At 41.2% G+C, this 27808-nt stretch overlaps 1 protein-coding gene across 2 annotated transcripts in view; it reads left to right on the top strand.

The window, feature by feature from the left end:
* SLC16A7 (solute carrier family 16 member 7) overlaps nt 1-27808 on the top strand; it is a 133216-nt gene that overhangs the window by 30265 nt on the left and 75143 nt on the right. The window contains exon 1 of one of the 2 annotated variants that reach the window (XM_063133960.1): nt 2541-2589. The exons of the other annotated variant lie outside the window; for it this stretch is intronic. The gene's annotated coding sequence lies outside the window, so the exon portion shown is untranslated. Of the gene's footprint in view, nt 1-2540; nt 2590-27808 lie in introns of those variants that run through there. 2 annotated transcript variants of the gene reach the window in all.

The raw sequence follows: 27808 nt of genomic DNA, 5'->3' as shown, positions 1-27808 counted from the left end.
TTCATAAACTTCATCACAGTTTAGCATGCTCAAGATGAAGGCATATGCAGAGGAAGAAGCTGTGCAGACAGGGTGAAGGCTTGATTCTCCAGGCTCTTTCCATCTGACATCTTCAGCCTGTCATATCTATCTATCTATCTATCTATCTATCTATCATGCATGGTTTGAAAGCTGTTCTCCCTTAAAGAGAGTGGGTATCAGTTGGGTCACTTGGATGATCTGTCATTTCCATGGTTTTGAAGTGCAGATATTTTCAGATGAAGGTGAAAAGTGTAGATACCTTCAGGTGAAAAACAAAGCAGCTAATGAGAAATATCATCATCAATTAATACACTCAATATGTATTTAAAAACAGCAGAACAAGAACTTAGAAACCATGACAATCAGAAGACCAGCTCAGCACGTCATGATTAAAACAATGTATAATACATTAAAAGAAATCCCAAAACTGGTTGGAATAAATATGTTTTCATAACCTAAACTTGAAGGAAGATGGAACCATGTAGACCTCCCTTGGGAGGGTGTCTCATATTCTTGATGCTAAACCAGAGACAGCCATGTTGGTCATGCCCAACCACTGTGTCTCTGGCAGGGGAACACAGAATGGCACCTCCAGTGTGAACATTAGAGTTTAGTAGGGTCATATGGGAGAAGATAGTTCTGAAGATACTGCTGTCCCAGACTGTTTAGGGCTCCAAAGGTCAAAATCTGTGGGTACCATGTACTTGTTTTGAAAGAAACAGTTGGCCTTGATTTGGCACCAAATTTCAGTGAGAAATCTCTGCCAGTTACATTGAAGAACCATTGGTTTGTGCTAGCACAATTTCATTGGTGCTAGCACTGGGACAACATTGTATGCTAAACTCAGAAACAAATTGGTAGCAAGTCAAGATGGCATATGCTGCTGCCCCCAGTTAACAATCTAGTGGCTGCATTTTGGCCAGGCTGAAGTTTCCAAATGGTCTCCAAAGGCAGACACACTTGGAGGGCATTTCAATAGTCAACTCTATTTATAGATTACTCTTCAGTCATCACAATGGCTCCCAAGGAAGTTTACAATGAAAACAAGATAACACAACTCAAGTCCGTGGCATCCAAATAAAGGATGGTGGAGTTCACTGCAAGGTCTCTGTTTTCAGGCACAAGTAGTTGTGGCAAATGGAAAAGATAGCAAAAGTTGTTGAACTCCGAACTAGCATAAACAATAAACTGCTTCCTATTTATGACAGTTGAAGAAGTGACCTATCATTCTTGCTGGATGGCTTGTGCTTCACACCAGATAAGCTTTTGATTCATTCCTAGAAAGTTTTATTTATTGGGGTCCTACACTTATTTTGGGCAATAACTGATTATAAAATGCTCCGTGTGCTTAATTTCTCTTATAAGAACACAGTACTTGATGGTAAAAGAGAGATAGCCAATCCTATCTTTTGAAAGTTCCAAAGTGGCAAATTCTGTACGGGGGAGAAGGTTAAAGCTAGACAGTTCAGTCCTAAGACATGGTCCCAAGACATGGTCTGAAGGCACATGAGGCAGACCTTGCTGAAGCTAAGCAGGTCTGGGTCTGGTCAGTGCTTGGAGGGGAGATCACCTTGGAACCACATGTAGCCACCTTGAATTCCACAATGGAAAAAGGGTGGGATATAAAGGTAATAAAGTAAATAATCCATTTCCCTCCATATGTAACCAGAAATGTCTAGCAAGTATTCCTTAGTGCAAGGGTTAGTCACAAGGACCTAGCAGCCTCTGACCCTTCTCAATCTGCTGAAGCAAGTAGTGCTGTATTTACATGCTCTGGAATAGCTTTCCCAATGCTGAAGCAAGTGTGTGGTCAGCTGTTGCTTCCATGCTGGGATCCCTGGGCCACTGTGTAGCATGTGACACAGAGCAAAGGACTGGGCTATTACAGAGTATTTCCATTGTTACTGTAGTTCAAGGCAGATGGTTTTCCTTAGGTGGTCATTGTCACTGTCTTCACCATCTTGGTGCATAAAATGACACAAGAATGCTAGGATTCTACAATGGTAGAATGACTCGAAGAACCCTTTTCATGGGAGAGTTCACTTGTACAAAACACATATTGATATTTTACTCTTAGTAAGGCTCATTTCTCATCCTATTAACTTCCAGGTCTGGGCGGAACACAATGAGGCCAGTTTTCTTATAAAGTCTGACCGAGAGGGCTCTTAAATTCTCAAGTAAAAATGCTACCTTGCCTGGGACCTTGCAATCCTGGAAGATGTAGTGCCAGTTATATAAGACTGATAGAATTGAAAATACCAATCTTCTAATAAGGCTAGCAGTTCTTTCTCTTTTTATATTTATTTTAAAATAAATAAATAATAAATTATCATTATTTCCATCGGAGTAGCAATTAAATATTTTAAAAGAGCAATCCTTATAACTTTCTGCACCTAAATTATCTGAGATTCCTTTTCAGTTTGCAATTGGTTGTCTAAAATAAACAATCAAACAGCATGCTTTTTTATCACCATCCAATCAGGGTTACAACAGGGCTTTAAATGCTCAAACTGTAAAGTCTCTATAGCCACAAGAGTTAATTGTCTTTGGACAGAGGTCTTCTGCCAGGTAATCCACCACTTTTTCTTCCCATTTTACTTAAAGATAACAGAAAAGGTTGGACATTCATGTGGTATGAATAATGCAGTCTAAAACAGCAATGAAATGAGTATTGGATGCTTTGTAATAGTAGCATGATGATTCTTGCGTGTATTGTGTATGTACTAGGTCTTTTAATATATATATTCAGGCACTTTAAGCCATAGCCCCTTTAAACCAGATTTAATCCTAGTTAGCTCCATTCTCTTCAACAGACCTCAGTTTAAATCAAATGCAATGTTTTTACTGCTGTTACAGATAATGATAGAAACCTGCATATGAATAATTTTAAGTATAAGTGAAAGGTCTCATTAAACATGCAACAGATTCCTCTTCAAGTTTTGTTTTTGTAAAAAAGGAAGAAGTTTTTAGGTTGTATTTGTGAAATGGTTTTATTTTTGAATTAGGCAAAATATCTATTGCATCTTGAAACTGACAGTGTTTGCCTGATTGATCAATTAAACAAAGCCTCTGCCTAAATTACAAAACCCAGCAATTTTCATAAAAGCTAATCACTTATGCAGAAAAAAATCTTAAAATAATCAACCTCTACCTGTTTCATCAAATTGGCAATACCTTTGAGTAATTAATAAAACGCTACCTGCTACAATGATGAAATGTCTGTGTAATTCACAAAGGGGTTGGGTTATTTTTCAGAGCTGACAAATGAATTGCCAAATGCATAAGTTAGGCAGGGGATTTGCTTAATTCCTTATTCCTGAAATTAGGCTGAACTTCTGCTTATTTCTTGACTTATTAAGGCATTGTTGGTTTCATGAATTAGACGGGGACTTCATTTAAATGATGCAACTGAGACTCATGTAGACGTATTTTGAATGTTATGTAGTAGGCAGAAGAGCTGTTTAATTACTACTGGCACTACTATTTAACATTTATTTAGGGCAATATTTTCCTGTGCATTGCTACAAATTACACAAGGCATGGAGTATTTTATAAATAAGGTGGTGTTTTGATTATTTCACAAGTAAAGCAGTTTCACAGACTTAAGCTGCAAACCTCCTCCCATGTATATGAGAGTAAGCCTGATTGGATTCAATGAGACTTACTTTTGAGTAGACACATATAGGATTGTGTTGTTAATGTGTATTAGGGTGACCATATGAAAAGGAGGACAGGGTTCCTGTATCTTTAACAGTTGTACAGAAAATGGAATTTCAGCAGGTGTCATTTGTAAGCATTCACCACCTGGTGAAATTCCCTCTTCATCACTACAGTTAAAGCTGAAGGAGCTATACTAGAGTGAGCAGATACAAAAGAGGACTCCTCCTGCATCTTTAACTGTTGTGATACAGAGGGAATTTCATCAGGTGGTGAATGCATACAAATGACACCTGCTGAAAAAACCCTTTTCTGTACAACTGTTAAAGAGACAGGAGCCCTGTCCTCCTTTTCATATGGTCACCCTATGTGTATGAATGTGAATAGCAATAGCAATTATATGTCTGGGACATCATCCATTGTAGAAATTGTACATACTGACGACTCTCACATATGATTATATCAACATTTTTGTAGAACAAGTAAATTCCAATGTGGGGGCATTTAGTTGATTCAGTTTGGATAGAAAGGAGAAATTTTGATGGGGGGAGGTAATAAAAGACAAGTGAGGACCGCAAGGCAAAATTTATGCAGGGCTCAGCCTTTAAGGTGAGGACAAAAAGTCGAAATAAAATGTGACAAAGTCAGGAGTGTGGATGAGCAGCAATAAAAGCACCTGAAAAAGAAAAAAGTTGGATGAACTTGAAACAGTATCCAAAAAAGTTATTTCATGGTTTCACAGAGAAGGAAGAGACTTACAGGGCACCAGAAATGAATAACATTTTATGAAATAATCTAACTTTTATGAAAAGAAATTGACTTGTTAAATAGATACAAGTTAAGGTGAGACCACCACTATATCCCTAATCTAGAGATCCATATACGCTTATCAGTAAGCAGAGAATTATTTAAAGAAAAAACCAAAAACGCATTGTTCTTGGATTTTAAAAGTGTTTCAGAAGTTAAGAACAAGCTGATCAGACCAAAGGTCCATTTAGTCCAACATACTGTTCACACATAGTGGCCAGTGCGGCAGCAAAGTGGCAGGCATAACTTTGGCTGCTCTTGCCCGGGAACTCTGTAGCCAGCCGAAATAGTCCACTCAACCCTGCAAAATAGTCCACTGAGCCCGAAAGACAACACGCTAACCAACGGTTGTGCAGATAGCCAACTCTGCAGAGCATTGGTTATCTCAGTTGGTTATTTTGGGAAAGTAGTCAACCATGGGGTGTGTTTTGCCCAATAGACAACACAATAACCAACCGTTGGCCACTCAACTGACGGTTGACTACCATTGGTTATTGTGTTGAACTTAAACAAGGTAAAGCACCCAGGAGTAACAATATTATTCCTGAGATATTTAAGGCCAATATGGAGTGGTGGGCCCCTGTTCTAGCTGTCTTATTTACTTATATCAATCGGACAGCATGTATACCAGAGGACTGGGGCCTTGCTACAGTTGTTCCGATATATAAAAAAGGGAAAAGAGGAGACCCCGCTAATTATAGGCCAATTAGTCTGCTGAGCATTGTGAGTAAGTTGTGTGCTAGTCACCTCCTTGAGAAACGTTTAAGCTGGATGGAGGAGGAAAGTCTTCTGGAAGATGAGCAGGCAGGCTTCAGACCTGGGCGTTCCACAGCGGATCAAGGACTTGTACTACAACATCTGGCTGAGAAATACTCCTCTGCTTCCGAAGGGGCACTTTACACAGCCTTCATCGACTTTAAGTCTGCTTTCGATTTAATCCCGAGAGACAGGTTGTGGCAAAGGCTTGAGGATACCAGCATTGATAGGCGATTGTTGTTTCTTATTCGTAGCCTCTATGATAAAACGTGGGTGCAGGTGAGATGTGACCATGTAGGCCATCTGACCAGAGCAATTCCAACTCACATTGGTGTTAGACAGGGCTGTGTTCTTGCCCCCACCTTGTTTAACATTTATATCAACTCTTTGGTCAAGGGACTCTCTGAGATAAACTCTCACCCTCCCAAGTTGGCACATAGATCCTTGTCTATTTTACTATATGCAGATGACACGGTACTTCTCTCTTTGGCATGCATTGGCTTGAGGCGGTTATTAAGAGCTTTAGGCATCTATTGTAAAACCGAAAAGTTGGTAATTATTTACACTAAATCTAAAGTCTTGGTTTTTACCAGAAAGCGGATTAAACATCATTGGCAGATAAATGGGCATTTAATTGAACAGGTTAAAACTTATAAATATTTGGGAGTCATCTTTCAATCGTCTGGCTCATGGAGGAGTCAAATCTCTAATGCCATTGCAAATGCACAGAGGAATGCCAAATCACTAATTTCTTTTTTTTATGCCAAAGGAGGACAGTACATACCATCAGCCTTACAAGTGTTTTCCGCCAAGGTGTTAGCACAATTGCTTTATGGTGCACAATTCTGTACTTACAGCAATTTTACTGCTATGGAATCCACCCAAACAAAATTTCTGAGAAATATTCTTTGTCTTCCAAGCTGTGTGCCCAACGTACTTCTACGTCTAGAGACAGGTCAAATCTCGGTTGAATCCCGTGCCTGGAGGTACAAGTTAAACTTCTGGCTAAAAATGACATTCTCTCCTCAAGGCTTGGCCCCTTTGACTCTGGCTGATGCATTTCAGTCCAAATGGAAAAGGGCTGTTAACGAAAAATTGTGTACTTTGGGTTTCTCGTGAAATGCCATTTTGACATTAGGCCTTTCAAAAGCCAAGGAGGATTTATACCAGCGTATTAGTGACATTGAGTTACAAGATCATATAAGAGCAGCAACCCCATATCCTGAATTTAGAGATAGGGGGCAGGCTCTCCTTCCTGCAACATATTTAACTTCTTTAACTATTCCAAAATACAGGAAAGCGTTTTCGCAGGCTAAATTTAATGTGCTTCCCTCCGCATTTTTGGAGGGTAAATATAATAATATTCCATATTCTAAGCGCCTATGCCCCTGTAAAGCTGACATGATAGAAACTGTGGATCATGTATTGTTGTACTGCTCCTTTTATTGTGATTTTCGGCATGCTTTCATCACTCCTATTTTACAAGGAATACCTGGGAGATCTGATGTGTTCTATACAGACTATCTTTTGGCTGATCAGAACTCTCAGATAACCTCCAAGGTGGCTAAATTTTGTGCTGCGGCAATTGCTTGTTGGCGTGGGATGATATCATCTGATTATGATAATGTTTTAATTTCTTAAAATATGTGGGATATGTACTAATTAATTGTTACCATATATTGTTTTATTCATAGTCCCATTTTATTCTGTCGGTTTGGGAATATTATATGTGCTCATATTCTTGTGTTGTTTTGCTGGTCTTGTGACCGTAAATAAAATTCATTCATTCGTTATTGTGTTGTCTGAAACCAGTGAGAGACTGGCCAGAAACCTATAAAGTTTCAGTGTATGGCCACCATGCCACATACAGGCTGGGAACAACATGTCACGTAGGCCTCATGACTCATGATTGTTCCTTTTGACTAAATCCTGTAGAACTGATGGTAGCATACAACTGTGCTCTAGTGCTAATGACATTGCTTTAGTGCAAATCAATGCTTTTCCCCATTGCACTAGAACTAGCTAGTGCAATTGAAGAAAGAGGCAATTTGCCACTGAATGTTGTCAGAGGTGCCAAAATTTGGCAGCAATTGTCGCTTTTCCTAGTAAGCACGAGTTATGTTGCACGTGCATTGTTTTATGCTAGTGCAATGTTGTTAGTGTTAGTGTTGAGACACAGTTGGGTAACACTCAGAGGCAATATTGTTATTGAATAATATTCAGAATACCAGAATTGAGCATTTCATTTAACCAGAAGTCTTCTGTGGATGTAGGTGTACAAAGCATTGCTAGTTTTATGGCAGAGGCAGTTATGGGTGATTTCAGGTAGATTACCCTATTGGTTATTGTGATTCTTCAAAAGAATGCTAGGCAATATGGATGGATCTTGTTCTGATCTAGTAAGGTACCTCTTACATTCTTAAGATATCCTGAATATACTCCTTAATTATTAAGAGTTTCTAAATATGTAGTAGACCAGCCCTCTGCAACTTAGTACTCTCCAGATGTTTGAGAGTACAATTCTCGGCACTGTGGAACATTGGTTAACCTGGTTGGGCCTGATGGAGTAAGTAGAAGTCCACTACATCTTGTTGTCAACAGCTTGGGGAAGACTGCACTAGATTGTGCAAGAGTGAAGTTAGATGCCTATGGTGTCCTGTACATACCTACAGTGACAATTTAATATTTGTTTTGTCATTAGTGGCTCCTGAAAAGTTGTTTTAAGAAGTAGCACACAGATTGAGTTGTCAGGCTATCTTCCAGGTTCTTCAAACAACTGAGAGAATGAGTGTGTGAGAGAGAAATGAGAAAAAGACATTTTCTTTGACAACTATTATGTTATGTATTTTATACTTACTGTTGTTCCCCGCCTCGATCAGGATGGAAAGGTGGGTAAGAAATAAATTTATTATTATTATTATTATTATTATTATTATTATTATTATTATTATTATTTATTAAGTGCCTGAGCTATATTATAAATAACAAAAATTATCCCATGGAGACAATAAATTATCCCATGGAGACAATAAGTGAGACAATGGCAAAGAGGAAGGACGTCACAGAAAATAAGAAGAATAATCAAGAGTCTTAAATGATACAATGTTTTAGTGCTTTAGGACTAAAACAGACATTACTTTGAATGTGTGTCTACCAGCCATGATTCGCCCCCATATTTACTCTAGAGTAGATGCAGGGATGCCAGTCTGGATCAGGGCCCTAGCATGGAGGTGGAGTGTGGCTTTTAAGATCTGGATTGGTGACACTATGCCTACTGTAGAGTAAGAATGGAAAGAAGACAGAGCTGCTACATGCTCATTTGAAGCTATGTCTGTTTTGGCGCTGATTCTGCAATCCCCTACATACTTACCTGGATTTAGTCCCATTAAACTCAATCGAGCTGATTTCTGAGTAGCCATGCATTATAAAAAATAATCCAGAAGCATGCAGGTCATGGTAATACTGAAAACTAGCTTGCTGTTGGATGATTTTCATCTGATAGAAAATGCAGTGGCAATCAATTTATACTACAGGGCAGACTTGGGGCCAGTGTGCTACTCACCCCATCACTCTTATTTTGTAAGCATTACTCCATCTTGAGTTACTTTGCTGTTTTAAATGGAAATTACCCCAATTTTATTCCTTAATTATGCATTTAAGGCTACAAACCTAAGCATGCTAACAGAAGGAAGTCTCTCATGAATGTGTATATCATTTTCTTCCTTATTGAAAAGATCTTGGAACAATGGATCCATCTTATCTAATATGAAGGCAGTCTTTGGAATAATATTTCACATGCTTCCAAAAGTGTATGCTGCACTCACTGGGGGGAAAACATGAAAAGAAATAACATTGTCCTGACTTGCCTTTAATTTTTTGTAGCCTGGAGTAGAAATTGCCTGAGTTGTTTCTGAGTTAATTATATTATTTTTACAATAGATGACAAGATTATGAAAATATAGAGTTGGGTGGGGGGAGAAAGAGAGAGAAAGATTAAATAGGGTTTACTGAAAATGATAAGGTTTAAACTGGCAACTTTGTAGATAGTGTTTATGTGCTTTATTGTGTGAGGCAATTGTTTCTTGCTCCTTTTATTGTTCCCCAAATACAATAATTTATTCTTACTTACTGAGAATCCTTCAGGGCTGAATTCCTCAAATAAAATTATTATTATTATTATTTGTAAATAACAATTGCTTTTAAAGGGTACCTTTGGACAAGTCTTTTAAAGCTACCTCCCCATTAAAAACAATAGTAAATTGCCTTCAAAGTTTACTCTCTCCAGATACCCTCAGTAAGACTAGGGCCAGATCTACATCAAGCAGGATATGACACTTTGAAAACAGTTTGAAAACTGTACATGGAGGACGTAGCTAGACCTAAGGTTTATCCCAGGATCATCCTGGGTTCATCCCTGCCTGAGCGCTGGATGCCCTGTGTGGTACTTAGATGAACAGGTTTGACCCCAGGACAATCCTGGGATAAACCTTAGGTCTAGCTACGGCCGGAGTGCAAAATGGGACCCAACAGTTGTCACTACGGTTATAAACCATTTTAAAGCAGTAGTGTAGGTCCTGCCTTAGATAAAGATGAACTTGATTATAGATTATTCATGCAATTGCTTGTGTTACTGCTTTATTGCCCAGCAATGTATTTCCTTAAGAAATATCAATGTCACATCATGCATTGCTATCCTGGCTTCATGTTTATGAAGACAGCAGGCAGGGAGGGCGTGGCTGCAGCAAGAATAGGCAGAGTTAGCAAGGAATGGTTCCCTGTAACTGCAAGAACCAGCCTGGACCTGGAAACAGGATAAACTAACAAACAAATGGTAGAAAGAAGAAAAAAGCTGCAGATGTATTTAACATGCACTTACGTTCATACACACATTCTTTCATCCACAATTGTTAGGAATGGATAGAAGGGTTTTTAATATATATGCTCCTACACACTTGCTGTTCATTGTAGAAAGGTGGTGGGTGCGGGTTTTTTATTCCTGACTTTACATGGGGCAGTATCCAAAGCTGGCTCTCCATCGGCACTTATTAGGTTGTACTAGTTAGCTCAACAGGAAGCTTATGTTTCCCCAGAAACTAGCTGAAACTAGCATTTCTGGGACAGAAAAGGACAGCAGATCTCCCTTCCACAAGCTCCTCTGACTTGTCCTATTTTGGAAATGCTGGTTTCAGGGAGTTTCTGGCTGTTCTAGAGAGCGCTAGCTCCCCATGTCACTAGTGGTCATTTCTGCTAGCACAAGGGCAGCTTTGTATATTTTTGAATGAGCATTGTTCTGTTTGGTTTCCACCAAGGTTTGTTATAGCTATATGCCCATTAATAAGAGCTCAATACTAGTAGCAGATCTGCCAGGGAGATGCCTGTGGCGTTACACCCCACAAGTCAATTCCAAATGTATGTCTGCAGTTTGTAAGTCTGTGATTTTTAGAATGTTGGCCTGAGTGGGTGGAGTTAGAATGTCTGGGGAGTGGGGAGGAGTGATATATAAGGGAATGACTGAGGGGATTGGGAGTTCTTGTTTTTGTCAGGACAGCTTTTCAGGGAGACTTGTTAGGTACTCCAAGGGCCTTCCTAGACGAGGCCTTAGCGCGCCTTCTGTCCCGGCTTCCCTGCTGTGCATCCAGATGACACACAGGGGAATCCAGAGACAGGCCGCGCTGAGGCCTCCTCCAACGCGCCATAAGCCGATGCGCTTATGGTGCGCCTTTTCCCCAGCTCCGGCCTCAGGCCGGAGCTGGGGAACGTCTAGGGACTTCTGCAGCTTTTCGCGGCTCCTTGCTTACTCGCGAGGAGCTGCGAAAAGCCGCGGATCTGGCACAGCGCTCATAGGAGCGCTGTGCCCATCGGCGGGGGGGGGGGTGAAGGCTGGGAGGGTGGGTGGCAGGGTGGGTGGCATGGGGGGAGGGTGGGTGCGATCGCACCCGCCCTCCCCCCGTGCCACCCACCCTGCCACCCACCCTCCCAGCCTTCGCCCCCCCCATAAAAATAAATAAAAAAACCTCTTACCTTGTCCGCTGTCTTTGGGCCGCACCCGGCCCCTTTAAAATATAAAAAAAATGGCGGACGACGCAGGGCTTCCGTCCTCCCTGCGTCTCTGCCGTCTGTAAGCCTGGGAGAGGTGCGCTAATGGTAGCGTGCCTCAGCCCCGCCTCCCTGCCGGCGTAAGCCGGCAGGTCTAGCAAGGCCCTTAGAGTCTGTAGTGCTCTCTGTGTTTATGGTACTTAAGTTCTGGGAAATTTGAGAGTCAGTGTAGTTAGTGGTGTCTTTAGAGTGTGGTGTGCATGTAGTGGAAGTATATTAATCAATACTGATAATAAAGAAAGTTCAAGAGTAATTGTGTGAGAAAAAGGAAAGCGCGAATGTGATTGAGTGACAGGATTGTATGGAAGGTTTCAAAAAGGTTTTTAAATGTTGTTATTTGAAACAAAGCTTATGTACTTTTAAAAATAAATTTTGATTGTTTTGTTTTTAAACTACCACAAAAGTCCCACGTGTCTGTTTGGCATTTATCATCTTAAGTTTACACATTCAGCACCCACTCTGACAATCATTCACCTCAGCAGATATAATTCACAGCGCATTATTATATATATTAAAATCCTTCTCCATTTTAAACCCCTTTCTCCACATAGTTTAGAGGAAGGTGGGCTTTATCCCTTGCCTCAGGCGTATCAAGCAGTGGTGCTTGGCTTGAGCAGGGAGTAGCCTCGGCCGGGTCTGGTGTTCAGAGCCTGTGTCGCCCCATAATAAGTGGTGGCAGACGTGAGGTCTGGTGTTCAGAGCCTGTGTCGTGGCATAAGAAGTGGTGGCAGCGTCGGGATCCGAAGTAGACTCTGTTCATTTATAGTGACAGAAATCAAAAAGGATTTTATTAGTGAACAGGACAGAGGGTGGTTACTGTAAAGCACCTCGGAGGTCCTTAGCTGTGAAAGTTACATATTACCTAAGTCAGAGGTTGCGCTGATACAATTCTCTGACAGGATATTTTTGTCTGTGGTGAGATACATATAAAATATCAAGTTTACCACTCCTGACCTCAATTGAAAACTCCCAGTACCATTTTATTTATTAAGGTTAAGTCTCTGTCTAATAAAAATGGATATCTTAGCATTGAAGAAAGATGCCTTGTCAGACAGATGTAAACGTTTAAATTTGCCAACTGAAGGAAAGTCAGTTGATGAAATGAAATGGGCTCTTATAGAATATTACAGAGTTCATGCTGCAGTTGAAACTGAGGTAAATCCTCTGAGGCAAGTGCCTGTAGAAATGTCTCCTCAATACATGCAGCTGGAAAGGGAGAAATTAGAACAATGAAAAGCTGATAGACAACTTGAATTAGAAAAGATTAAACAGCAAGAGGCTGATAGAAAATTGAAGAGAGCTGAGATAGAACAACAAGAAAGGCTGAGGGGAAAAGATCAAGAGCTGGAGCTAGAACGAATTGCTTTAGAAAAGAGAAAATTTGAGCGGGAAGATCAGAGGAGAATTGAGGAAGGAGCTAGACCTCCCAAATTATCTCCTAAAGACTTTACCCCTTATGTTGAGGGGCAAGATTCCCAAATTTTCTTCAATACCTTTGAAAAGGCAGCCATGATGTGGGAAGTAAAGCCACAAGATTATATGAAGTTTATCCCTAACTTGATCAAGGGAGACCTGGCTGAAATTTATAACAGTTTTCCTGTGGGGGAAGCTTAAATGATTTTGCGTCATTTAAAACAGCAGTTTATAAAAGATTTCGTTATGGGCCTGAGTATTTCCGGAAGAAATTTAGAAGCCTTAATGCTGTGTCATCCAAATCTTTTGTGGAGTTGGGACACAAATTAGCAGATCATTTTGAGAAATGGATCACCTGCGCTGAGGTGAAAACCAAACAAGATTTAGTTGATCTGATGATTAAAGATCAATTAATTTTTCAAATCCCTCAAGAAATAAGATTGCTGGTGAGAGATAGAGACCCAAAAACTTATCAAGATGCAGCTTCCCTGGCTGATCAATTTTCCTTAAACCGGGGCTATCGTATGACCAGCAAGTCTCCTAAAGAAAATAATATTAAACCAGGGTATAAACCTAATGGGGGTAAAAAGGAGGCTGAAGTAAATAAAAATCAGTTGCCAATGGAAAAGGCGGGAAACACCACCAAACCTATGTTTGGAAATACAGACCTCACATGCCATCATTGTGGGTTGGTGGGGCATATTAGACCACAATGTCCCAGGCTGAGGGAAGAGAAAAGTACCTCAGTTAGGAGAGTGGATATAAATAAAGATGCTGAACATCCCCAAAGTTCCCAGTGTTACACATTAGTGTGGGAAGACATTTTAATAAAAGAAAAAAAGCATAAAGCTATTCTAGATACTGGACCTTGTTTATCTCTGATTAGAGCAGACCTTGTGAGGAGGGAGGAGATTATTCCTCACAGAAAAATTAACATCAAACCTGTGACAGGGCCCATAATTGAAATTCCTGTAGCCGAGATGGAGGTTACATGGAGGGGAGTCACAGAAAAATGTATTTTAGGTGTTAATTCCTGTCACATTACTTTTTGTGCATAGGAGAAGGGACCAGGCATCTACATGTGCACTATACAAGAGGTGCAAGCCAAGGAACCATTTCATCCTTGGGAGGGGTATGTGATGTGATGATTAGGTGGGGGCTTCCTTTCCCCTTTCCCTAGCTCACCAGTGTCAAGAGGGTGCAATCAGACCATTGACTTCCCAGAGTGGGAGAAGACTGAAAGGTGCTTCTAGATGAGTCTTTTATTCCAAAGTTGTCCTGCCTCATTCATGGAATTTTATAGGGGGTTGAGACAGTCCCTCCTGTGCTTTCCCACCACTTTTCCCATCATTTTTTCTTTCCACAAAAAATCTGTTAAGGAGAGAAAGATGGGCTAGCTGCTGTACAGTGTCTTTTGATTGGGCGGTCAATGAGGAATCCAACTGGGAGCACTTCATGTTCTGCCAGGACACAAGCCAGATGTTTGCTTTGACAACAGCTCTTTTCATCCCCCTATTCCAGGGATGGGGGACCTCATTCCAGCTTGAGGGTAAATTCAATTTCAGAGAAGTTTTGAAATTGCGGGGGGGGGGGGAGGTGGGCCAAAATACCCAAACTGCCACCATATTGCAGCTTAAAGCTCTGCCTTCCAATAAGTATCTGTTAGTAGAGTCATTTCAACCTCTTAAAATGGTGGTGGTGGGGAAACACAACAGCTGGAAAACCAACAAATGATTGGTGATTGGGGTAATGGGAAAGACCAGGGAAGGAGGCCTGGCTATCTGCACAGCCTGGAGTGGAGGATTGGGACCCCAGGGGGGGCAGATTCCATGGCCCTGTTGCTTGGTCTATGATAGAAGAAGCGTTGTTTAAGTTTTTTAATTGACAAAAGACCTAAAACACAGACAGAAGTTTGGACCAAAAGGTAAATAAATGATTGTTTTGCTGTCCCCAAGTAAATACCCATTGTAAAATGTTGATCTGGACTGAGCAAAATTTAAACATTTTTGTATACAGAAATGTCTTTCTTTTCAGGTGTCATTACATAATGATCATATTGACCCCAGAATAGTTCACATATCACAGTAGTCCCCATATTTAACTTTTCAAAAATGTGGGTGATATACATGAAATATTGCTGTATGGAAGTTTGCTATTAATTAGACCAAAAATAATTGCCAATCTGCAGTTGGACATTTTGTTCAGAAAGGAAAAGAGGGAGAGGGGGAGGGAGGGAGAGAACACACCACAAGCACTCCTACAGACCATAGGGGAAGGGCTATGGCTAAGTGTAGTAGAGCACCTGATTTGCATGAAGGTCCCAGGTTTGATTCCTGGCTTTTCCAGGTGGGGCAAGGAAGGAACCCTTCCTGAAACCCTGGAGAGCCACTGCCAGTCAGTGTTGACAATTCTGGGCTAGATGGTTCAATGGTCTGACTCAGCATAAGGCAGGTTCCTATGTACAGATCTCGGATGACAAATATTACTGTGAGATTGTTGTGGGTTTTTACTTTTTGCACATTGTTCTACACTCTCAGTTGAGGGGATTGCATTATAATGCCTCCCCCCGCCCCAGACTGGTTTCCTCTGGATTCATTTATTAAATGTATATTTTTGCTAAATGTGTCCAGAATAAGGAGGGTGTAATGATTTTGTTTGTGTCCCTAGCAGAAGAAGCATTGTAAACCCCAAGTTCACAGAAAAAAAAGTCTTTTCTCAGGAAACCAGGAAACAAAGACAAGAGTTTTATTTTTTGCCGTTGCTTCCTGTATTGACTTTATTTTTAAATAAACAAATAAATCCGAAATTGTCAACAGCCATAAAACGCAGCAACAATTTCTACAAATTGAAAGGTGGGTTTTACTTGGAATAATTTAAGCAATGGCCTGTTTCACACATATGTGTAGGACCAGCAGTGAGCCTTGGTTCGTGCACTCCCCATTTTCTTGCCTCCTCCAGCACAATCACAAAAAGGAGATTGGAAGTGTCCACTTTCTCTTTCAAATTAACCAGACTTTGTTGCTTCATTCAAACTGGAAAGGGGAAACAACTGTGGTCTAGTTTAAAGTTAGCTATGGTTTGTCAGCAAGCTAGGATCATAAACCACATTTTGATCCTTATTTCTTTCAAGGAACCATAGTATAACTATGTCCCCAATTTGGATGAATCAAGAAATACTGCTGTGTTTAAAAGCAGAAGTGAAAGCTTCCAATTGCCTGCTTGGAAGGAAGGAAAAGGGGAGAGGAGTGTGTGGGCATGAAACGGGTAAATCAGGCCAGTGTGCAACTTAAATGAACTATTCAAAAGTGCATTTCTACCTTCCTTCCTTTCCTTGTAATAATTTAGACATTGATGAAGACATGTATTTGTAACGTACTGAAGTGTAGGGAAGAGAAAGTCAGAGAAAAGTGATAAGTACCCCTGACAGGGATAAAGAGAGGATTGAAGTTGGATGCAAAAATATGGCATTTCTCAGTTCAGTTTAAGATGGGCATTATGAGATTGATCATGATGTCTCAAACCATGAACATTAATAAGAATGCTGAGAAAGGAGAGAGAGAGAGAACGAGAACGTACCATATACACAAATTGAGATTGATGCCCAAGGTTTCTTAGCAATGAGGTTTTGTTGCTATTATGCAATTTGCAGGGAGAGACTAACAGCATGTTGTCTGCTTCTAAGACAACCGGCAGTGTTCTGACATTGTCCAGGAAGAGGATGCAACAGTTGCCCAGGACATTTTTGTGTGTGTCCCAAGATACTCTAAAAAGAAGAAAAGTGACCAAAAGAAGTAAAGTCAAGCGACTGAAGTACGGCATTTTGTTTATGGAGGCCTGTGCTACCACACAATGGAAGGACATGTTGCCTTTTAAGACCCTGACAGGAAATAGCACAAACAGAAAATAAGCATTCTGTGGCCCTACTCGGGCATTCTGGAAGTGTGTTGTTTAACTTACAGGGGAAGACAGTACTCCAGCTCTGCCGGTCTCCTTCATTGCTTTTATCGCATGGAGGGCAGCTGTCTGAAGTGGAGAGCTTCTTTTATCCATGGGGTTCTCCATGTGGCCTGGAATGCTGATTATCCCACATTCCTGATCACAAACAGTGGACACTCTCTGCTTCAAACAGCTGCCCTCCATGTGTACAGGGCAACAAGAATGACAATAGAAGGGGTGGAGCTACCATATTCTCCCTTCTCACATATTTAAACAACAGGCTTTCAGAATGCCTGAATAGGACTTATATGTTGGTTGAACAGAAATCTTTTTGCAATTATTATTATTCCCTTAATTAGAAGCCAAAGTGCACACTTTTCAAATCATATCTCAGTAGTATGCATGGCTGGTCTCCCATAACAATGCTTTCAGTTTGTATTGGCCTGACCTTCTCAGGTCAACTGATGGTCAAAGCCTGTGGTGACTGGAATGTCAGATGACTGAGAGCAATGTGCTCAATGAGATTGCAATGGGAGTCTTTCCTCTGCTTGAATGTGTAAGCAGAACTCCTTCACTGCCAACAAGTTCAAGAGTAGCTTTCAGCGGGTTTATTAATTTCTATTTATAAACCTGGGAAACATTATAGTTCACTGTTTGCTGTCACTGATTCCTCAATTTAATAGAATAAAAGTCAGCTAAATAAATTATATACAATCAGAAACTGGGAGAAGGTTCTACTGTGTGAGAACTTAAACATTCAGGATTTGATACCTTACACTAATATTTCTACTATTACCAATATATAGTACAATAGTACTGTTTTTTGGTGGGGGGGGATTAATGTTCAGTTGTCACTAAATGTTCATGTTCATATCAGTCTACTCTCATGAGGCACCCCCAAATGGGCTGGTTTATGGGGAACTTTTATGTATTCTCTCCTCCCCAGAGACATGGCACATGAGATGTGAGTAGCCATAGGTCTAACTGTGGATTCTGATGAACAATGAATCCATGAAAAGCCATTCTGGGTCTTTGTGGATGACTGTGGATGGAAATCTACATGAGGACACTAGATCTGTATCTTCCAACACAGAGTATTACTAAAGATTTATAATTGAGTGAGGTGATTTCAAGAGGAAAAACGAGGATGTCCTAAAACTTTTCTCTCCCTGCCACTCCTTCTCCTCAGTTGCTTTCCTTCTGGCCTACAGGCAACTGGGAAAGAGTTGCAGGGTGTGAAGTTGTTGGACAGAGAAAGTTCAGCATCCCCTCTTACCCTCACTTACTTAATTTAATTAATTAATTATTTTTTGCATTTATATCTCACTTTTTTCCTCCAAGGAACCCAAGGCGGCATACATAATCCTCCTCCTCTCCATTTTATCCTCACAACAACAACAACCGTGTGAGGTAGGTTGGGCTGAGAGTCTGTGACTGGCCCAAAGTCACGAAGTGGGTTTCCACGGCCAAGTGGGGACTAGAACCCAGATCTCACGACTCCCAGTCCAACACTTTAGCAACTACACCATGCTGGACCGTGACATTGCGCCCCCTTGCTGCCCTCTCCACATGGACACACTTTCAAGTGTTTTGTGATGCCCTAAAGGACAGTTGTTGTTGTTGTATTTTAGGAAGTGGGGACTGTGGCTTGGTGTGGAGGTGTCCACCCTTTACCTCTGCATTATGGTCCCAATGAATCTCTGCACTGTATGCATCAGGAGGGAAGCTACCATTCATACCAGCTGCAGCTTCCTTTTCAATGCAAATAGCAGCTTCAGACAAGGGAGGAGGTTGCTGGGACCATGGCATGGAGAAAAAGTGTTTAAAAAACCTTTCCCCAGTCCTGACTTGGTTCCTAGTAAGGATGTTGGAGAGATTTAATATGAACTAAAATGAGTTCAGATTTGTAAGAATCTGACCTGCCAAATCTACTCTGGACTGGCCTCCCTAAGGCCATGCGGAGTTCTCAGACCTCCAGATTTATTTATTTATTTATTATTTTCCTGAAATTTACACAAATTCATTTGCAGGAAAATATGCAGATTTCTGCTGAGACATATGCCATACTGGTAAATATACACCTTGAAATGTTGAATGGAATGGAGGACAATGTTTAAATGTTATGTATTAACTTAAATTATTGTGAACTTCCTTAGTGTTTTCCACATAACGGAACAAAAAATCAAATCCTTCTGTGAACAGACGCCAGAACGAACGACATTGCACAATCCACAAAACATAGACATCGCTAATTACTAGTTAAAGTAATTAGCTTAATTTAATCATGTGGCTTGGCTCTGAGTTTGAAGATGCTACCACCATATATAGTTCTAAATTGGATCATGGGAATATAATTGTCTGTGGTATAGGAAGCTGGAAGTCAGTGATTTGGAGGGAGCTGGAAGTGGGAGGAAGATCTGGAAACAGGGAAGAGTGAAGTAGGATTGCCAAAGTGTTAATAAAATTCTTCAATTCTGCAGCATTGTATATTAAACTAAAGCAATGTGCATGACAAGTAGAAATGCAGCAGTGTCTATGAATATGTATACCTAGCATGACACACATACTAAGTAGAATCACAACAGAACACTTGATTGCATTATTTTGAGTAAATCTTGCCTCTCCCTCAATTTTTGTGTTAGCCATCACTTGGTCATCTGACTGGAAACTGAACTTTCATTATATTGTAAATACACCACCGCAGACACTGTGACTTTCATTTGTCTGTGAGATACTTGTTTAAATAATAATAATAATAATGCATGTGAAGTTCACGATGACTTCCTTGTAAGGTATCACTGTTTGTGCAAGCTATTCCACCGCCCCACCGCCCCCCAAATTCAGGGAATTGTTATAGCCTACTCTTCTGATGCAGACACAGAGCTAGAATAGCTTCCCCACTGATTTCAAAGGATGAATCAGATCCATATGTGCATTTTTATATATGTGCAAATCTGTTATCTGTTGGGAACAGATGAATCCTCTGGGCATGCCAGAGATCTGTATCTATATCTAGACTGGGAAGATAAGCCACAAGCCACAACCAGTTTAGTTTGAGGTGATTTCTGACTCCATTTTATAAGAGTGGAATAATCCCAGATAAAGTGGGCTGTGGGTTTTTGCCTTGGCCTGGGATACATACTAAGACTATGGCCTCAGCTAGACCTACCTGGTATTGCACGACAGAGGGGTGAAGATCTCACGACATTTTTATCGCGAGATCCCCCTCTGTTTACATGTGGCGTGCGACAACCTCGGAGGGAGAGGACGTCGTGTCCGCCATTTTCTTTTTAAAAAAACAAACAGAAGATGTGCTCGTGCGCTCAAAGGTAGGTATTTTTTTAAAAAAAAAATAATTTCCCCACTCCACCCACTCCACCCCTGATGGGTGCAGAGCTCCCGAGGAGCTATGTGCCCTGTGCGCAGGTCCCGGCTCCTCGCAAGTAACCGTGAGGAGCTGGAACAAACCACAACACCCGCATACATGTTCCACAGTCTCGGGATCAGCCTGAGATTGCGGAAAAAGCAGGCTCAAAGGGCAAGGCGAGATCCCAGGGCAAGGGAGGGATGATCCCTCCCTGATCCCGGAATCCCCTGTGTGTCATGTGAACATACAGGGACAATCCCGGGATATCGCCCTGTCTAGCTATGGCCTATGTAAAGCCTAACCCTGTGTATGTGTTGAACTGGATGTCTAAGATGGCAACAAATGTGTAGATGAACAAGGAGTTGCTGCTGAAAATGGGAGCCCTATCTCGGGTTCCCCATTCTCTCTTTGTACAAAGATAATTAGGGAAATGTGGAACGCTGTCCTGTTGTAGATTTCTCCACCCCTGCTCCACATTATTGTCTTCTGTGGGGGAGAAGCCTGAAAGCTCACAATGCATTGATGTATCTTCAAACCTTTCTAAAACTAGATGTTAGAGGTGGAGGAAGAAGAGGAATGCAACATAGCATTGCTACTTTTTGCAGTGACTCTGTGCTCACTGCCACTACCCGTTCTGACCTAAGTCTCGTTTAAGGTCACTGGATTTCCCCCACCCCACCCCCAGGAAAGTGTGCATATGACTTGCATCCAAACTGCAGCTTTCATCTTGGCTGATGTAGTGCTGAAATGCTAGATCAGAAGTGTGAAGGAAAGTACTCAAAGAAAGATGGATCAACTTGCACGAAGTTATTGAGCCAAGAAGACACTCTCTGGGATTGTGCCATCCGTTCAGCCCTTGCTAGACCTTGGCGTAACATTGGAACTAACAGAGAACCAGAACTTGACCATTCCTGGAAAGACTACACAGGGCTAATATTTGAATAATAATAATAATAATAATAATAATAATAATAATAATAATAATGATGCCCGATAGCCGAACCTCTCTGGGTGGTACACATAAGATTAAACACTTTAAAACAATATACAAAATTTAAAACTACAAAAGCATACAATGTACAAAGAAACATATATTTCAAACAACTATAAACAGCATAACATGAAGCTAGAGCCATGGTTAGGAGAAAACTAGAAATAAAAAGGAGAAAAGTGAGAGGAAATACTTTCAAAAATGTTGCTTAAGGCTAGTCTTACTAGTTTAGCAGAAGTATGTTGAACTGAGGTTGAACATTGTTCATCTGTGGCTGTGTCTACACTAGCTTCCAAATCACGTGAGGTACTGGTTCCTCTCTATTTGGCCCTGGTTAGGCCTCATCTAGAGTATTGCATCCAGTTCTGGGCTCCACAATTCAAGAAGGACGCAGACAAGCTGGAGCGTGTTCAGAGGAGGGCAACCAGGATGATCAGGGGTCTGGAAACAAAGCCCTATGAAGAGAGACTGAAAGAACTGGGCATGTTTAGCCTGGAGAAGAGAAGATTGAGGGGAGACATGATAGCACTTTTCAAATACTTAAAAGGTTGTCACACATAGGAAGGCCAGGATCTCTTCTCGATCCTCCCAGAGTGCAGGACACGGAATAACGGGCTCAAGTTAAAGGAAGCCAGATTCCAGCTGGACATCAGGAAAAACTTCCTGACTGTTAAAGCAGTACAACAATGGAATCAGTTACCTAGGGAGGTTGTGGGCTCTCCCACACTAGGGGCCTTCAAGAGGCAGCTGGACAAGCATCTTTCGGGAATGCTTTAGGGTGGATTCCTGCATTGAGCAGGGGGTTGGACTCGATGGCCTTGTAGGCTCCTTCCAACTCTGCTATTCTGTGATTCTATGATTCTAGCACATGTGAGCTGGTCAGACATCAGACATGCATTTTACAGTGTGCCGGTTGCACCACCAAAGCACAACTGAGCTGCATGATTTGCACTGTATCTCCGCTCCTCTGATGCCATGCTTCTCGCCTGCCCAAGGACCTCCACTTCTCTTACTCGGCTTCGTCCTTTTTCTTCTGCTGCCCCTTATGCCTGGAACGCTCTTCCAGAACACTTGAGAACTACAGACTCAATCACAGCTTTTAAAACTCAACTAAAAACTTTTCTTTTCCCTATAGCTTTTAAATATTGAGTTTGTTCTGACTCTATACTGTTAGTTTCACCCTACCCGGTGCCTGTTTACCCTACCCTGTGCCTGTTTGCATTCTCTTTCCCTCCTTATTGTTTACTACAACTTTATTAGATTGTAAGCCTATGCGGCAGGGTCTTGCTATTTACTGTGTAATCTGTACAGCACCATGTACATTGATGGTGCTATATAAATAAATAAATAAATAAACAAATAAATAAATAATTAATAATAATAATAATAATAATAATAATTAGTATCTGAACTGTTAGAAAAGGTGTCAGCAGTGTCTTATCACAGTTGGCCACTGTGTGAACAGGGTGCTGGACTAGATGGACCCCTTGGTCTGATCCAGCATGGCTCTTCTTATGTTCTTATCCTGTGCTACAACCTAGAAGGCTGCATTCTCCCATGTGATGATTTAACCCATAACAGCACTTTAAAAAGCTGCAGGTAAAGCTTAAGGGATAATGGTAGAAACAGAAGAATACATCCTGCAGTGCCAACAGATGACTAGAAAGATGGTAAACAGATTAGGTGTGGCCCGCGATGCTACAGATAACGGAGAAGTGGAAGTGATCCAAGGAAATAATCTTTTGTTCATTGTAAGGAAAAAATGAGGACGTGACAAGTTACAACAAAGTTACCAAAAGGAAGAGATCAAAGGCATAATCCTATGCATGTTTAGACAGAAAAATGTCCTAGAACCCCAAGGATCTCCCAGCTAGGAACTCTAGGACTTTTTTTCTGTCTAAACATGCATAGGATTGTGCCCTAAGACAACAATATAAATAGAGGGAGCAAAGTCATTTCAAAAAAACATAACTCAGAGAAGGGTTTTTTTTTGGGGGGGGGGGGGGAAGCTGTAAGAATAAGTATTTTAAAAATGTGCCTATAATCCCTTTCTTCCCTTTCCGTAAGAATCAAACTGTAACAAGCCAGGTGCAACTAGCAAAACCGCAAAACATGGAGTCTGGAAGGAGGTGGATAGGGGGAATTGGGAAACCATATTTAAACCTATAAAACCCCTGAGCAATCAGAAAAAAACTTTAATAACAGAAAACACCCACGAGCCTATAATGTTGCAATGTCATTTACCTCGTTCCATGAATTCAGGCTGTGACCTGACAAGAACCCAGTGAGGTATGGAAGAAAAGAGAGTTGCTGCATCCTCATGAGTGACTGTAGAACCCGCTTGAAAGAGAGAGAGGTGGAATGTTTGGCTGACAGGAAAGTCTAGGATTAAGGGTCAGGGAATATCAGACAGTACTAATCCTGAGGAAGGGTACATGTCATGATAGGGGGAGGAGGAAAAATGTCTATATCAGAAAGGATGCTCAGCGATGCCGATAATGTCATGCTGGTTTGGCAAAGAGATGACCAATGAGCACAGAATTGATAGGAGCCAAGGAAACAAAGTCCCAGCAGTTTCGAGTAAACATGATTGCATGGGGCTAGAATGTTGATTTGGATGTCTGAGAGCTTCATCCCATGTACCTGTTTCCCTCGAATTATCCCCACAGCGCTAAGCTGTCACCGTTGTTGTTGTTACCGGGCGGCTAGATCCTTTGCGTACCAGGAAATGGGTTTAAGGGGGGGGGAAGTAAAAAAAATCATAAAAAATCAACGGATGACCCAATCCGATTCAAATTTGATATGCTTAAAGCTCTCCTTGATATCTATTATTGTGCCAATTTTGATGTCTTTATCTTTAAAGCTTATGCAGATGTAAGCATTTGTTTAATTTTTCTTCAAATTATTTATTATTATTATTATTATTATTTATTTATTTATATAGCACCATCAATGTACATGGTGCTGTACAGAGTAAAACAGTAAATCGCAAGACCCTGCCGCATAGGCTTACAATCTAATACAATCATAGTAAAGCAATGAGGAGGGGAAGAGAATGCAAACAAGCACTGGGTAGGGTAAACAGGCACAGGGTAGGGTAGAACTAACAGTATAAAGTCCAAGCAACATCAAGTTTTAAAGGCTTTAGGAAAAAGAAAAGTTTTTAGCTGAGCTTTAAAAGCTGCGATTGAACTTGTGGATCTCAGATGTTCTGGAAGAGCGTTCCAGATACGCTCGAAAACTAGTAGCAAAATATTGCACTTCTTTTGCTTTTACAGCACAATTAAAGCAGGATGCATGGGAGTACTTCACAATCAAAGCAGATTATAAGCTGGAAAACGTCGGAGTCCTTTGCACGCAATTTGCAGTGATTGCACAGTATAACGCTGGTGTGATAAAGCTTTGACTCTCACCAGTGGTTGTCGAAGGAATCCTGTCTCAGGAGCCTCAGCCATCCAAACTTCATTTATATTGCAGCAGAATGTCAGCTGGCACTTGGTGCACTTTTCATCAGAAAATGCCACAATAAAAATAGGATAAAAGCACATGAAAATACATTTGAACTCATATTTTTAAAGAGGTAATTGGCAGTGAATGTGAAAGTTACACTTAGGGTGCAACTCTGCATTTTTAGGCAGAAAAGAGTCCTACAATTCTCAGCATGCCCCAGCTGGGGAATGCTGGGAGTTGTAGGGGGGTTTCTGTTTAAATGCGCATAGGATTTCACCCTAAGGAAATATTGAAGAACCTACCAGTTCATGGTATGGTGGCAGGATCAGCAAAGGAACCCACCCCCACACTTTTCCACCCAAGGCCACCCCATCCCTTTTTAATTTCTTTTTTTTATAATTGACTGACAAAACTTAATGTAGTTCAAACCCTTTAGTACTTTGGAACATAATTATTTGTTCTGGATTGTGTGGGTGGGAGGGAGGTTTTATATTGTATGTATAAGCAGAAATAAACAATAAAACTGTAAATTTAAAAAGCAGCAGGGTGTATCTAAGAGCAAATATTTAGAAGAGAGAGGTTACCAGAGGCAGGGCTCAAATACACTGAGTGCAACCTTGTAACTAAATCTACAGATGCTGCAATCCTGTACCTATTTTCCTTGGAACAAGCCCCATTGAATTCAATGGGACTCGCATCTGATTGCACTGAGCGTTTACAAGTGCACAAAAGCTTCTAAAAAAAGAAATGTGCCTGCAAATAATTAAATAAACAAATTAGCTTGCCAGACATGCCTACTTATCTTATAGCTCAATCCATATATTCTCACTCAGAAATAGGTCCCACTGAATTCATTGGGCTTACTCCCAAGAAAGGGTGCATAGGATTGCTGCCTTAGTATTCTGTGGCACATCAACAGCCTTTAAAAACACACACCAGTCTTCCAATTTATAAATGTTTTCCTTCCTGGCCACCAGGGAAGCAACAGCGGAAGTGTATAAGTAGGAGAGATGGAAAGCCAGGTATTTTACACCCTCCCTCCACTCTCTGCCACCTCACCATCCTTGGTGACAACATGATGGGATTCAAGGGACCATGAGAAATGAAACTACAGTTAGCAACTGTGAAAAAGGAGGGGGGAAACTGAGCTAGAGCAAAATTTAGGAGCTGGTTATGTTCACCTTGGTTCTGAGGTAGGCTTTAACAAGCTCCCAATGTTTGTTTCCAAGTTTGGCTCTGGAGTGTCTTCAGCATCTCTATATATCATTACTTCCCTTACATGTCAATCAAAGCTGTGACTTACTTCATTGGCTAGTACAAAGGTGGGGCCTCTTTCAGCCTGAGGGCCAAATTCAATTTCAGAGAAGCTGTCTGGGGCCACATTCCAGTGGTGGGTGGAACTGAAGGCAAAGAGGGCAGGACCAAAGGCCAAATGGATGGCCCAAATTACAAAAAAAGACTGGCATATTCTATTTTAAAGCTCTTATTGCCAGTACCTAAGTCTGAGGAGAGGCATGTTGACTTTTTAGAATGAGGAAAAATGCAACAAAAGCCAGGCGACCACTAAATGGTTGGGGGAAAGGGCGTGAAGCCAAGGTAAGGGCTGTGGCCATATGGGGAATCCTGGAGATCCAGATTGGGACCCCAGAGGACTGGATTTGACCCCCATGCCTGAGTTTCCTCACCCTTAGACTAGAACAAGGGAAGGCAGGATTGTGCTTCTTGCTCACGAAGGTTGCTTCCAGACATATGGCTCCGAAGTCTACCTATCAAAAGACATTGTGCAGCTATTACTATCTTTCCCTCCTTAACAGATATGTGTGTAGTGAGAGAAAGAAAAAGATGGAAGCAGTTATTGGAAAACCCAAGAGGATTACAAATTGAAAGTGACATTTGTCTACTCCCCCCCACCCACTGTAAAATTCTGTGAATGAAGCAGGGCAATTGCAAGCACTCTAAATGCTTACTGTCTGTACATTTTGCTTTGTATTTCTGGTTCTACAAGGACTAGCAGTTACTTTGTTTTTAAATGAAAGGTGGAGCATCAGCTACAGCCCAAATAGGTAACTGTGTAGCATGCCCAAATTTTGACAAAACCCAGAAATTTGGGCCATATGCTAACTTTAGCTGCCCACAAATCAAAACACATCATAAATCCAAGACTTACTTTGCAAAATTGAGATACCCATGGATACCCGCCACAAGGGAAATCTAATGAACACGCCCCATAGTGGGAAAAACACACTGTTCCATGAATCATGATACCTTTAATTGCATGTTATGCAAAGTTTGTTATATACTCTCTTTTTTAATTAAGAAATAATGTGGATTAGCACTGCATTGGAGAAAATCTAGGGGAGGTTTCTTCCACTTTGCAATCCCAAACATGTCTTGTCAGAAATAAATCCCATTGTGTAACTTACCTGTTATTCCCAGGTAGCTGTCTATAGAGGATTCAGGTGTGCTGTACAATCCTATACTTCCCTTTCAGTCAAGAACCAAATTTAAATTTGGAGAAGCTCTTAGGGCTCACATTCCAGCAGTGGTCAGGGATGGAGGCCAGAGGAGGTAGGGCTGAAGCCATGAGGGGGTGTGGAGGTGGGCCAAACTACCCCCCCAAATTCCTCAAATACCATATTTTAGCTTAAATAGGAGGACAGGGCTCCTGTATCTTTAACAATTGCATAGAAAGGGGAATTTCAGCAGGTGTCATTTGTATGCATGCAGCACCTTGAGAAATAATACCCTCTTCATCACAACAGTTAAAGCTGCACAAGCTATACTAGATTGACCAGATACAAAAGAGGGCAGGGCTCTTGCACATGGTCACCCTAGCATAATGCTCTAATTGGTAGAACTAAGCCTTAGGAGAGGTATTCCAGCCATTTTAAACAATGTGCAAACACCAGGAACCATGAAAAGATTGGTGATTGGCAGAAAGGGAGCATGGTGGGGAAGGGGGCATGGAGGTGGCCATGTGGGGAACTCAGTGGACCAGAATTGGAACTCAGGTTGACCAGATTTGTTCCATGGGCCTGAGCAACACCCTGCTGAACATGTTTCCTCAGAAGTCAGTCCCATTATGGGGCTCCAAGGTCAGTGTGCATAAGATGGCAGAGTTCATCTTATTTTATGTTTCTTTTGTTTCTTGGTGAAAGTTAATAAGATGAATCGTTTATGGAAACGTTGCCTGCTGGTTGATGTCTCTCCCTCCTGAAGCATTAAATGTCATTCCCATTTAAGTATTGCATTTGGCCCGAGTGATCCCATGTTATCAGCTTCTAACTTGGCAGTGGTGGTGATTTAAATGAGCA

Source organism: Elgaria multicarinata, chromosome 9 (assembly GCF_023053635.1).
Source record: "Elgaria multicarinata webbii isolate HBS135686 ecotype San Diego chromosome 9, rElgMul1.1.pri, whole genome shotgun sequence".
NCBI lineage: Eukaryota > Metazoa > Chordata > Lepidosauria > Squamata > Anguidae > Elgaria > Elgaria multicarinata.
Note: the sequence above shows the minus strand (reverse complement) of the source record. Positions and strands in the feature narration are given on the sequence as shown.